The following is a 12,302-nucleotide window of genomic DNA, read 5'->3' as shown; positions in this document are numbered from 1 at the left end:
CAAAGGAACGTGAAATTAATAGCGGGGAAAATATGATTCATGGCGCGTCGTAAATCACGGAAGGAGGAAAGATCCGGACAGGAGGAAAACTATAGCTCGAGGAGAAACTTGGAGGACATTAAAGTCTCGGTGGAAGTGACTGGGTTTCTTGCGCGGGGGTGTTTTACGAGTTTTTTTTCCTGCTATATATAACAAACCCGACGGGAGTAGCTGAAGATGTGTCAGTGTGTGTGCGTGCATGTGTGTGGGGGGGCGGGGGGATTGTGTGTGTTGGGGAAGTTGTGTGTGTGTGTGTGTGTGTGTGTGTGTGTGTGTGTGTGTGTTTTTCTATCTTCATCTAACTATCCATCTATCTATGCCTCTTTATCTATCTATCTCTCCATTAATTAACTTTTTGTCTATTATCTTTTACCATGTTTTTTTCTCAGGAATAACATTTTTTTTTCCATTTCACCTTATATGTATTTTAGTTGTTTCATTTCTTTTTGCCTGAAGCTCTCTTAGGTATGATTTTTTAATTTTTTTTTTTAAGTTGTGGCATATTTCGGGCAGCGCTGTAGTACATTCCTCTGCTTTTGTGGATTCTGCGTCACCTTCAGTTTGCAGCGTGGGAGTATCTGCTATTTCTGTGTAGTTCTTTATATATAAACCATACACGTATTTTTTTGAGATCCAAGGAACTCGCGGATATTTTCGTTTTTAATTTTTCATTTAATGTAAGTCCACGCCCCCGGGCCGGGTCTTTGCCCCTCAGCCTCCCCAGTATAATTTCATGCTCAGTCGGACTCCCCCTCCCACCGGCGCCCGCCCGAGACGCAGGTGGGTCTTTCGCCTGATTGGCTACCTCGTGCGAGGGTTGTGGTGGCCTCTTGGAGAAAAAAAATCATGTATACAATTTTCGGTTGGCTGCTGTGAGGCCTCCCGTGGGCCGGCGGGGAAAATAGCTGAGCATTATATTTTCTTTTTCGAGTCTCCGCGTCGCCCCGTCCAGGAGGTCATGTCGGGGTGTTGCATGATGTGGCGGAGCCTTGTCACTCTCGCTACTTGACGAGGACGCCGCAAATAGACGGCCTCTCGTGTAGTCTAGATAGCGTCACAGGAAATTTAAGCGCATCCTTGCTGTTATGAAAAAAAGCGTCGTGTGGGTCCTCCTCCTCTGCTTCGTCTTCTTCCTCCTACTCCTTTAGCCTCTTCTCCTCCCCAATCCCCTCCTCACATATGGTGGGTGGCGGTCGGAACAAAGTAGGGACAGTCCAACACATATATCCCCGTTCCCATTCCCTCTTCCCATTCCCCTTCACCGTGTGTGTCTCGGACCAAACAAAGTGTAGATAGAGCGGCCGACCTCCTTCCCTCACAGCCCATAGACCGCAGGGAAATGGGGACCGGGCGAGACAGAGACATACATTTCTTGAGCGGGCCATGGGGAGAGCCGCGGTGGGGAGGTGGGAGAGGGAGGGAGGAAGGGATGACGGACGTTTTTCCTCCCATACGCCCATAACACCTGCCGTACATCTGGCCTGAGGGATTTGTTACAGGGAGCTACAGGGTCTTCAGGGGCGTCAGGTATATGTAAATGCCCTATGAACATGTGAATGGTCCTAAATATTGCTGCGTTTAGTGTATGTGTTTTCTTGGAGATCTTCCTTTTTATTTTTATTTTGCATTTAATTTTTGATAAAGAAATAATAAAATAATGGATAAAATACTTTTGCGTGTACTACTATCTAATCTTTTTTTCATGAAGTCTGATATAGCGATGCATGTAATATTATTTTAAAGGAGAAGGAAATGTGTTTTTGATATGAACATTATGACTAACTGTTAGCGTGTCGTATAGTGTACGTTTTCCTGCTTCCCATAATTTGTTTTCCCTTGCTGTAACGTTCTTGCCTCGCTGTGTTGCTTCCGCTCATCAAAGCATTATCTCCATGGCGCCGCAGTTACCTCCCATTATATTTTTATTACACTTGCTATTTATGTGCATTTATCGTATTAGTAAGTTTTCTTTTCCTCTTCCTTATCATCGCATTACATCGCCAGGCAGACTTCATTTCAAGCATCCTTTTCCAAACTTTCTTCGCCATTTTTCACGAATTTCAGTCCAGCAGGGAAACTATCTTCTCAACTTTAGAAGGAATAGAAATGATGCTTGAAAATGATCAGGTCGGCAAGAAAGTTGACGTGTTTTTTTCGAAAATACTTTAACATGAATTATGCAGCTGTGACACAACAGGCTTAGGAAATGCTTGCAGCCAGCCAGCACAGTCACAGGCACACACGCAAAAGACATAAAACACACACACACACACACACACACACACACACACACACACACACACACACACACACACACACACACACACACACACACACACACACACACACACACACACACACACACACACACACACACACGAACGAAACTCCAGGAAACAGTCCTGCGAAAACATTTTTTGTGGGGTGTGGCGTGGGACCACCGGCTGGCCGCCACCGCAGAAAATTGACACAAAGAGCCAAGATCTGCTGCAGATAACCGAGGCTCCAATAGAGACATTTTCCTGCTCAGTGTCGGGGCGGATCACGGGTCCATTACAGTGCCGTGGATACCGTGACGCTGATCTTCTTGCACCTCCAAATACATGAGTGTAAGGCGAGGCAATGAGGGCGGCGGTGAGGAGCATGAGGCAGGGAGAGGCTGGGCGAGGCTGGGCGGGAGTAACACCGGCAGGGACAGGCCACAGCCGTCCTGGTAAAGGTTTGCGGTCAAGGCTTCGACCGCACGCCTCCGAGATGTACCATTTTAGCGCAGGTCCGCACCTCTACCTCTTTATTACCGTGTCCCGCGTGCGTGGAGACAGCGTGGAAGGGTCTCCTCCTGCTCCTTCTTGCCTCGGCTGTCATAAAAGTGATTTCGTAGTATGGACGGATGGCATTGTCCTGACTCCTTCCCTGGGTGTGATTTCTTTTTCATGTTTGTCCTTTCGTCTTTGAGTGTATGAATCGATAAGTTTGTTTCAGTTATTTTTTATTGATTGTCATTTTGCAAGTTTGTGGGTCTGTCTCATCTTTGCTTACTTGTTTATCTTCTTCTTTCTGTTTGTTTATATGTCTTTCCCACTTACTTGTATATATGTCTGAAAATCTATCAGTTTTCGTGTCTCTCAGTCGATGTCTTTATGTTTGTTTGTAGAATGTATACTGTCTTTTTGTCATCTGTCGGTGCCACACTTGTTCAGATAATTATAATAGTGATCATTCTCTCTCTCTCTCTCTCTCTCTCTCTCTCTCTCTCTCTCTCTCTCTCTCTCTCTCTCTCTCTCTCTCTCTCTCTCTCTCTCTCTCTCTCTCTCTCTCTCTCTCAGCGTAGAACCTCACTTAGAACCTCACTTTAGACCAATCGGACTGTTCAACTTTCTCTCATCTTCTCCCGGCAAGTTGCGCTGTTTTGACCCCATCCCAGAAGTTTCAACAATCTAACTTTTGCGATCCGCCCAATAACGCAGCGCCCGCCTCTGCCTCCCCTGTTATTTATCCCGCGGGAGACCTGCCCCTGGGATAGCCTTGGCGTAGGTTCCTGCTGACTGACGCACCCCAGGGACCCGTCTTATAGAGGTAGTAGTAGGAGGAGGAGGTGGAAGAGGAGGAGGAGGAGGGGTAATGGTGTAGAAGGACCTATTTTCTTTGTAGGATCTATGGCCTCAGGTGGTGCATCTTAGGCCTTGGTTTAGGACTCTGATGGATCCTAATGTGGAGAAAGGTTGAAGGATGGAAGGATATTTGTGCTGCCTTTTCTGTGGATGAGATGGTAATGTTTGTAATGAATCAAAGAATATGTTGAGAAAGAGAGAATAAAGTTTGTGTGTTTGCTTGTGTGTTATCTAGTTGTAGTTTAGGATTTGTGTCATTTTCATTTTGTCCCGCCTCCATACCCATATATTTTATTTTTTTACATCAGAGGACACGGCTCAAGGGCAATAAAAAGTGTCCCCCCCCCAAAAAAAAAAGCCCGCTACTCGCAGCTCCTATAAAAGATAAAAGTAAAGAGTTACCAAAAGAGAAGGTCAATCAATTTATCCCCTAACACGTTCCTTGCCTGAGTCACCCCTTTAGTTAGACCGCTCCTTTGGTCAGTGGTCATATTTGGGAAGCTGAAATTCCTGATATTTTTTCTCCTTTAAACTTTCTCGACTTAACATTGTGCCTGCTTGTGAATGTACGTGCGTTTTTTCTTGTTTATTTATTTATTTATTTTTTGTTTGTGTGTAAAATCTTCCTTATTACCACGTCTAGCTTTTGATTTTTTGCTTTTTCCACATTTTCTATCATCATGCTCATCCTTCATCTACATTACTCACCGCACTTTGGTATTAATAATTATACCTTTCCTCCCCTCCTCCCCTAACCACTCCTCGCTCCCTCCCTCTTTTCCTCCCTTACTCCCTTTCCTAAACCCTTTCCTGCTTGTCTTGCGCAACGCTATGTTTAACGGTTCGCTCCTGGAATTCTTTTTTACTCCTGTTTTTTATATATCTTTAGTCCGTTGCTCCGCGTTGCTTCTTTGTTATGTAGATTGGCCGCCTGATGCTTATAATCAACTCCTCCACTTGCATCACCACCACCACTACCTTTACCACCACCACCACCACCACCACCACCTCTTCCACCTCTACCGCTATGCTCACCGCCACCACCAACTTTCATCATCTTCACCGTATCCACTCTGATATCTACCTCCACCTCTCCCACTTTATTACCGCCCATTCCACCTCCTTCACTATCACTACCACCACCTCTAACCTTACCCTCACTACCTTCGCTACCGTCATCACCATTTTTAATAGTTTTCACCATCACCACCACCACCACCCACCACAATTCTTTCTCTTCCACCACTAACTTTGTCTCCACCTCCACCATTGATAGCACCACCACCTCCTCTCTCCATCATCTCCACCACTGCAATTTTCACCTCCCCCATCAATACCATCATGTCCACCACCATTACGTGTCACTTCAGCTAAATTGAAAGCCCCAGTACTATCACATACCTCAACATCAGTGTTTTCACCTTTGCCCCTATCGTCATAACATCCATTTCCACCACCATCACTATCACCACCACCGTCTCCACCTCCATCACTACCATCACCACCTCTACAGAACTCTACCACCCCCATTACTGCATCACCACCACCACCACCAGCACTACAACCACCATCGCCGCAATCATCATCAAGCAAAGCATGATGATTAAGGAACTTATTATAATCTGCCTCGAGTGCATGCCTATTGGCCACGCAATTTCACGAGGCTTACGAAAGTGTTTCCTCGAAAATTAAGTAAATTGCGATGCATCAAGAAGACTCGGCTCGGTGTTTTTTGTCCCTTGTTTCGTTACCTGAGCTGAGCGTTACCTTGGAAAGCCTCTTGTGTGTTCATTATTACAAGAATTCGAGCCCAGGAGCACCACAACCATTTTGTTAGTGAGCACAAAATGTCGGAGGACGATAACTCAGTCCAGCTTGTCATTACAGCGGCACCGGCCTTACCTCCGTCTCCTCCTCCTTCTGCTCCTCCTCCGTATCCTCTCCCTCCTCCTCCTCCTTCCCTCCACCAGCTGCCGCCTCGCATGCCATCCACAAACGCCAAATAAATTTTTATATTTTATTGTTTCTTCTTCCTCTCATATAATGCATTATCCCCATCCTATTACCCAGCGATCATAAATATCAAGGAGGCACAATGCACGGCGTCCACCCATGCATTATTCAAGTCGTTCCGGGGGTTCCGCGAAGCCATGGTCCATGTTTCCATCTGAGGGGCCGCTAGAGGCGTCTGGCAGTCCGGCTGACAGCTGGCAAAATACGACTGCCCGGGCAAGAGCGAGCGAGGGACCCGGCAAGAGGTAGAGGAGCTCACTGGAGACCTTGTCAGGAATAATATTACTTCCGTGGCTGAATCTGCATTTGAAAGCCCCATCTCTCTCCCGCTCTATCTCCCTGCGGCTGGCGGCGATGCGGGGCCTGCATGTGCTACGCCGTCAGCCCCGAGGGTCCGTCAGTTTCGGGGGAAGGAAAGTAATCCTTCTGTATTGAGATTCACAGAAGACCTGAGCCACCCCGTCTGTAGGGACCTGCCCCCCCTACAAGACACAGTGCTGCCAGAGCTGTATTAATGAACGAGCGTGTCGGGCTCGTAAATTCTGCTTTATTAGTGCAGTAAAGTAACGTTGCTGTGTGTGTCACACCTGCGGCCGTAAAAATAATTAACGTTAACGTAAATGGCGAAAGATCGTCATCTTATCTTGGTGTTGAGCCGCGTCCTGTACACGCTGGCTGGGCCCGGTGACCACAAGAATCCTGCAGCTGCAGCCGAGGGTGACGGCGGTGGGAGGCGGGGACCACAGACGATGAGAAAGTATGGACCGCAAGTTTTTTTTCTTTGTTTGTTTTTTTGTTGCTGACACACCATGAAGCAACCAAAGAAATCTTGCCGGAGTCTAATCGGCGATTTGATGAGGAATTATATTCTCGATATTCATACTCAAGTTTCTGCTTAGATCAACCTCGGATAAGTTTTGTTCTGAAATCAACCAACCTTTCCTCCTCTTCTTCCGCCTCTTCTTGCCCCGTCCCTGGCCCCCCTTCAGCCGCAGCCCATCTCTGGAAGACACGGGCCGCGGCACCGCTGACGTCAGCCCCTCGGCGGTGAGTCACGGCGGTGAGCGTGGCGGCGGGGCGGCGTGAGATGATTAATGGCTGTGTTATATGGTGCGTGGTGGCTTCAAGAGGCGGACGGCGGAAACTTCTTGAGACTCAGCAACTAAAGTTCAAATGAAAATTATGTGCATTGGATTATAATAAAGGGAGGCAGACGAACAAAGCTGAAAGCAAAGCAAACTGCACCTCAGACTGTATGAAAAGCAGCAGCAAAAAAGCATCACTAACAGCAGCAGGAGCAACAAAAACAGCAACAGTAACAACAAGGCAACAAAAAACAACGAAGAAAACAACACTACCACTACAACAGCATCAAGACAAAATCAACAGCTCCAGCATTTACCATAATAATTACAATAATAATAATAATAAGAAATAAATAGAAGGCATCAAAAATCTTAACAAATCTTTCAAACCAAACAGACAAACGAACAATGAGCAAACACCGCCGCAACACTGGCCTCACGTAACGTCATCCAGAGCGAGCAGAATCAACACACGGAATGTCTTGATAATCAGTCCGTAACGACCCGGCCGGGCCATCAAGGCGTCTCCTTATCACAAGAAATCTTTCACACTCCTCCCCACGTATAGGTCTCTCCCTCCCTCCTTTCCTCCATCCTCTTCTCCCTTCCTTTCTCTCCTTTCCTTCCTCGCCTTCCATTACCATACCCTCCCTTATCCCCCCTTCCCTTCCCTCACAAGTCTTCCATTACCACTCTCTCCCCTACCTCCCCACCTCCCCTTCTCCCCCTTCTCAAGACTGGGGTGACTTTTATGGTGCCCACGTGTCATCTTCATCATCTTTCCCTTTCCTCCCCTTTGCTCACTCTCATTATCAAACCACGACTAGCGTATCGCCGTATATCTTCCGTTTCTCGTATTTCCAGCGCTTCTTTCAATGGTTTCGTCTTATTTTCGCTGTATTTTCCTCCGCGTTTTCTCCGTTGTGTTTGTGGGTTTCGATCCTGCAAGACTGTTCCGATTCTTTATAGACGCTTGCACGATCCGTTTCCTCTCTCGTGATGTCTCGGAGTGGGAGTGTGTTCGCTTCCTCGCTATTGTTTATTTCCCCTGAGTTCGCGTTGCAATACGTCGGGGGGAGGAAGGGATGGAGGGAAGGGAGAGTGAGGAAAGTGGGAGAAAGTGAGAGAAAGGGAAGGGGTGCGGGTACAGAGGGTCGCAAAATGGAGGTCCATTGAGGGAGGGTTGTATATTGCATCGAGCAGGTAATGGATTCCGGGACTCCTCCATTCTCTCTCTCTCTCTCTCTCTCTCTCTCTCTCGTTAGTAAATATATATTAATCTTATGCATGTTGAAGGCCTTGGTTATTTATTGACTGCATTTCCAGATAATTATCATGATTATTTTATTATATATGTTGTCTCGTGTACTTTTTAGATGTTACTTAAATTTTATCCTTGGAGACAAGATTCTTTGTTTCTTAACGATACTCTTGCATTTGGTTTCATTCATTTCGGAATGCAACAGTAAATATTTTCCAAGTCTTCCATTGCTTGAATTCATCTCTTTCCTTTTGCCTTTCACATTCTCTTTTACCCTTTTTGTCCTCTTTTTTTTTCTTTTTTTTCCTCTGGTCGTCTTTAGTTCCCTTCATTCTCCTTTTCCCCATTTTCTTTCCTTGTTCGCTCTTCTTCCTCTTATCAGTCCCTTACCCTAACCCCTCTCCCTCCACGCCAGCCGCCATGGAGGGTCGGGGAAGCGTCGCGTATTTCATGGCGTCGTGGTGAGCTGCATGTGGGCAGGGATCAGGCCAACCCGCCTCCCCCGCCGCTGATTTTAACGGACCGCCACCTCGAATCGCCTTTATTCCTGCACCAATAACAGTCCGGGCAAGCAGCGTCTCGAGGTTTACGATTGGCTCTCTCGCCCTTGATTAACATGAGAATTAGACTTTTGATAAATGCCCGGCGTTGCCTCACCGGCAATAATCCGTCCAGTCAACCCTTGCCGCGTTGAGCTAAGATGGCCGCCTCGCCCTTTCCCCTCAGGCCTAAGATAACAACACCCGGTACAAGGCGGGTGAATAACTGCTTTGAATAATGTATATTTCTTGCCCCGGGAAGGAGTGTGCCCGCCACAGAGGGGGCAAGGGGGCAGCGGCAAGGTACAACAGATCATTTGGGCACGGTTGCCATCGGGGGGAGGGCAGAGGACATGGGTGGAGTAGCCGGGTAGGGCCGGGCCGGGCTGGGCTGGCCAAGGCCGAGCAGGCGAGGCGTGGTGCATGTACCGTGTCTGATGCTAATATACGGGCCGGGGGTAATCAGGGGTCCCGCCGGCCGACCACGACCCGATGATGTACGACTGGCGCTCCCGACCCCGTGCTGCGGCGCCTCGACCCCCTCCTTCGCTAGGCCGGCCCGGGCAGGCCCAGGTGAGGCGGAGGTTGTGGGAGAGGAGGAGGAGGAGGAAAGAGGACCCGGTGGTTTTGTGGGGGGGAAGGACATAAGAACAGGGAGAAAGGAAGGGGGCAGCTGAAGTCAGCACAGCCTTGCCTGAATCTTCCCGAGTTAACATTAACTTCAGGAGCCCCAAGTGACCCCATCAAAAGCTGTGTTTGTGGGACAGGCTCGCCGGGACGCCCGAGGAACACATGAAGAAGGGCACACAGCATCCCTGGCCAACTATTTTTCTCGTGAACCTGGAAACTGTTGAACTTCAGCTTTATTTCGAAGCTCTTAGAAAAAAATAATTAGAATATATTGTTAATTATAGTTTCATATGAAGTAATGAATTATCGTTACTTTTCAAATTAAGAATGAAGAGTTAAAAACATGCTCGTATTATTTGTGAACAAAATGTCGTGCCCTTACTTGCTGAAAATGAACAAAATACGGCCATTATGTATACGAACACGGCATAAAAGCAACAACCCTCCATCTTATTTCATAACCTCACCGGGAGGGTCCTCCTTTAGCGCCAATGAAACTGTTTAATATATCAGCAAAGCGGCTAAATTGTATAATGCACACCAAAAATATGGCAGTAAATTTTATGCCGTGACACCTGAAAGGGAGTGGCGGATTTGTGCAACACAGGTGTGCGTCCCTGCTAATTATCGCGGCCCGTGGTGACCCAGGTGGCGGCCGGGAATTATTGCAACATAACGAAGGAAGCGAGGGATCAGCGGAGCAGCGGCGGAAACAAAGGAAGGGAAGGAGACGCACTAAAACACGGGACAGAGGCGGATAACGATACGGGCGACGGAAGAGGCGAGATTTATGCGTCAAAGGCAAACATGTTGTAAAAGAAGATTACGAAGCTTAACGCAAACGATCGCAGGGAATGTGCTGCTCCTGATAATTAATCGTATTTTCCTTCATCTCTTCTTTCTCTTCTTTCTCTTACTCCCACTTCTTCTAATTTTGGTAGTACTCTTCATCGTGGCTTAAATGGTCATCGTTATCATCATAGCCATCATTATCTAGAGCTTATTTTTTTCTTCTTCTTCTTCTTCTGTTTCTGCTTCATCTTCTTCTTCGTCTTCTTCTTCTTCTTCTTCTTCTTCTTCTTCTTCTTCTTCTTCTTCTTCTTCTTCTTCTTCTTCTTCTTCTTCTTCTTCTTCTTCTTCTTCTTCTTCTTCTTCTTCTTGTTTTGTGTCTCCACCTCCTCCTCCTCCTCCTCCTCCTCCTCCTCCTCCTCCTCCTCCTCCTCTTCCTCTTCAAACTCCTGTAACGCTTCTTTTCCCTACTCCCTTTCCTCCTCATCCTTCTCATTCTCCCTCAGCCCTCTCGTTCTCCTCTCGACTAGACTCCTCCTTTTCCTGCTCCTCTGCTTCCGTGTGACCCTTAAGGAAGAGGAGCACTAGGCTCAAAACTGCGGCCGTGACGAGTGAGAGGAGAGGAGAGGAGAGGAGTGTGAGGCTCGCTGGTTGGAGAGGCGGGAGAGGGAGGGCTTCAAGGGCCATAGCGAAGAGCTCTTTCTGGCCCTTCTTAAGCTCTTGACAACGCAAATGGATAACTCATTGACCGATTAAAGTACTATCGAGCTGAGCCTGTGTGTGTGGGAGTGGGGGAGGAGGGGGTTGTGTTATTGTGGGAGAGGATGTTTGTGTGGGTGTGAAGGGGGAGGGGGGTTGTGTGATAGGCCTTTTCTTGCTCTTTGTAGATTAATGTTCAGTATTTTCATGAGCGGTGTTTCTTTTACTTTATGATCTCTTTTTTCTTGTATTTCTTCACGTTTCCCTTGTCTGCAGTTCGACCGTTCTTGTGTGAGGTGATAATTTCCAAAGGCATGTGGAGATCAGCTGTATTGAATGGCGATAGCGCTCAAAGACGTATAAGATATTTTAAGAGTTTTATTTCTGTTGCTCCTATAGATGTGTTTCCTTATGGTGTTGTTTTCATACACTATTATGAACCAATTTTTTACCATTGGTGGCCTCCATCCTATGAATACTCGCCCATATATACCCTCATTTGAATTTCTATAATGGTAATCATAGGGAATAAATATCTGCTTATGATTATTATTTATATATAAGAGAACCGTTGCTGCAGCCATAAAAAAACATCTACGGGAGAAAGAAGGTTAAATCAGTATGACTCTTCGTCCGTCAAGTCCCATATGCACACGAAATTTAAACCTTAACCATTTCTCTACGACTCCTTCGAGATGTACCTTGGACGAGATCCTTCCTACCCATTCTCTGTGTTGCATGGAGGGATGGGAAAGAGGGATGGAGGAAAGAAGAAGAAGAGTTAAACGGTGAGGTAACTAAAAATGATATCTGAGGAGTGCAAAAGTGAGGTGCGAAGGAGAGAAAAGAGAGGAGAGAAGGAGGAGGAGGAGTAAGGGGATGGCAGGGTAGAAAATGCGAAAAAGGAGTAAGAGGAAGAGAAGGACGTGGAAGTGGAGTTGGAGGAGGTACACACGGCTATAATTTTCACGGTGGGTCACAGATGGCGTTGATTATATGCCCAGAAAATTTAGGAGGGGGCGTGCTTGCCTCGTGTGGAATTCCAAGGTGAAAGAATTATACCTGGTTTGCAATTTAAATGGCAGGAGCGAGGGAGGGGGGCATCATATTTTGTAGGGCCATATTTCTTTTTGTTTTTCTCGCAGGTATAATTTGGAGGGTGTTGTAAGTCAGGTGTGTCGGGTTTGTAGCTCTTCACCCCCCGCCTTCTTCCTCGCCACCACTGACCCCCTTCACCTAGCGCTCACCTGAGTCTTTGCCGACACGAAACTTTTGAAACCTTAGAAATATTCTCCATCCCCTGAACTGTTACATAGGCTACAAAACGACTAGTTTATTATTTTATCTTCATAGGTGATTAAATATATCTTCGGAAAAGAACATGAAGATCAGATTTGAAAATATAATGTAATTCTCTTGCAACTTGACATATCATAAGCAAAGAATGGTGCTGTAGAGATATAGTTTCTAGAGGATTGATAAAATTTATATAGCATTGCAAATGGCAAAGACAATAGACTAAATTCGTAAGAGTGACACTTCTCAATGGGTGTGTGACATGCTCCCTCGCCCCCCCACCCCTTCCTTCCGCCGTAACCTATGGGCCAGTATGAGCAGTTTGCATACATTTGCATCT

The sequence above is a fragment of the Eriocheir sinensis genome, chromosome 39 (assembly GCF_024679095.1).
Source record: "Eriocheir sinensis breed Jianghai 21 chromosome 39, ASM2467909v1, whole genome shotgun sequence".
Taxonomy (NCBI): Eukaryota; Metazoa; Arthropoda; class Malacostraca; order Decapoda; family Varunidae; genus Eriocheir; species Eriocheir sinensis.
Note: the sequence above shows the minus strand (reverse complement) of the source record.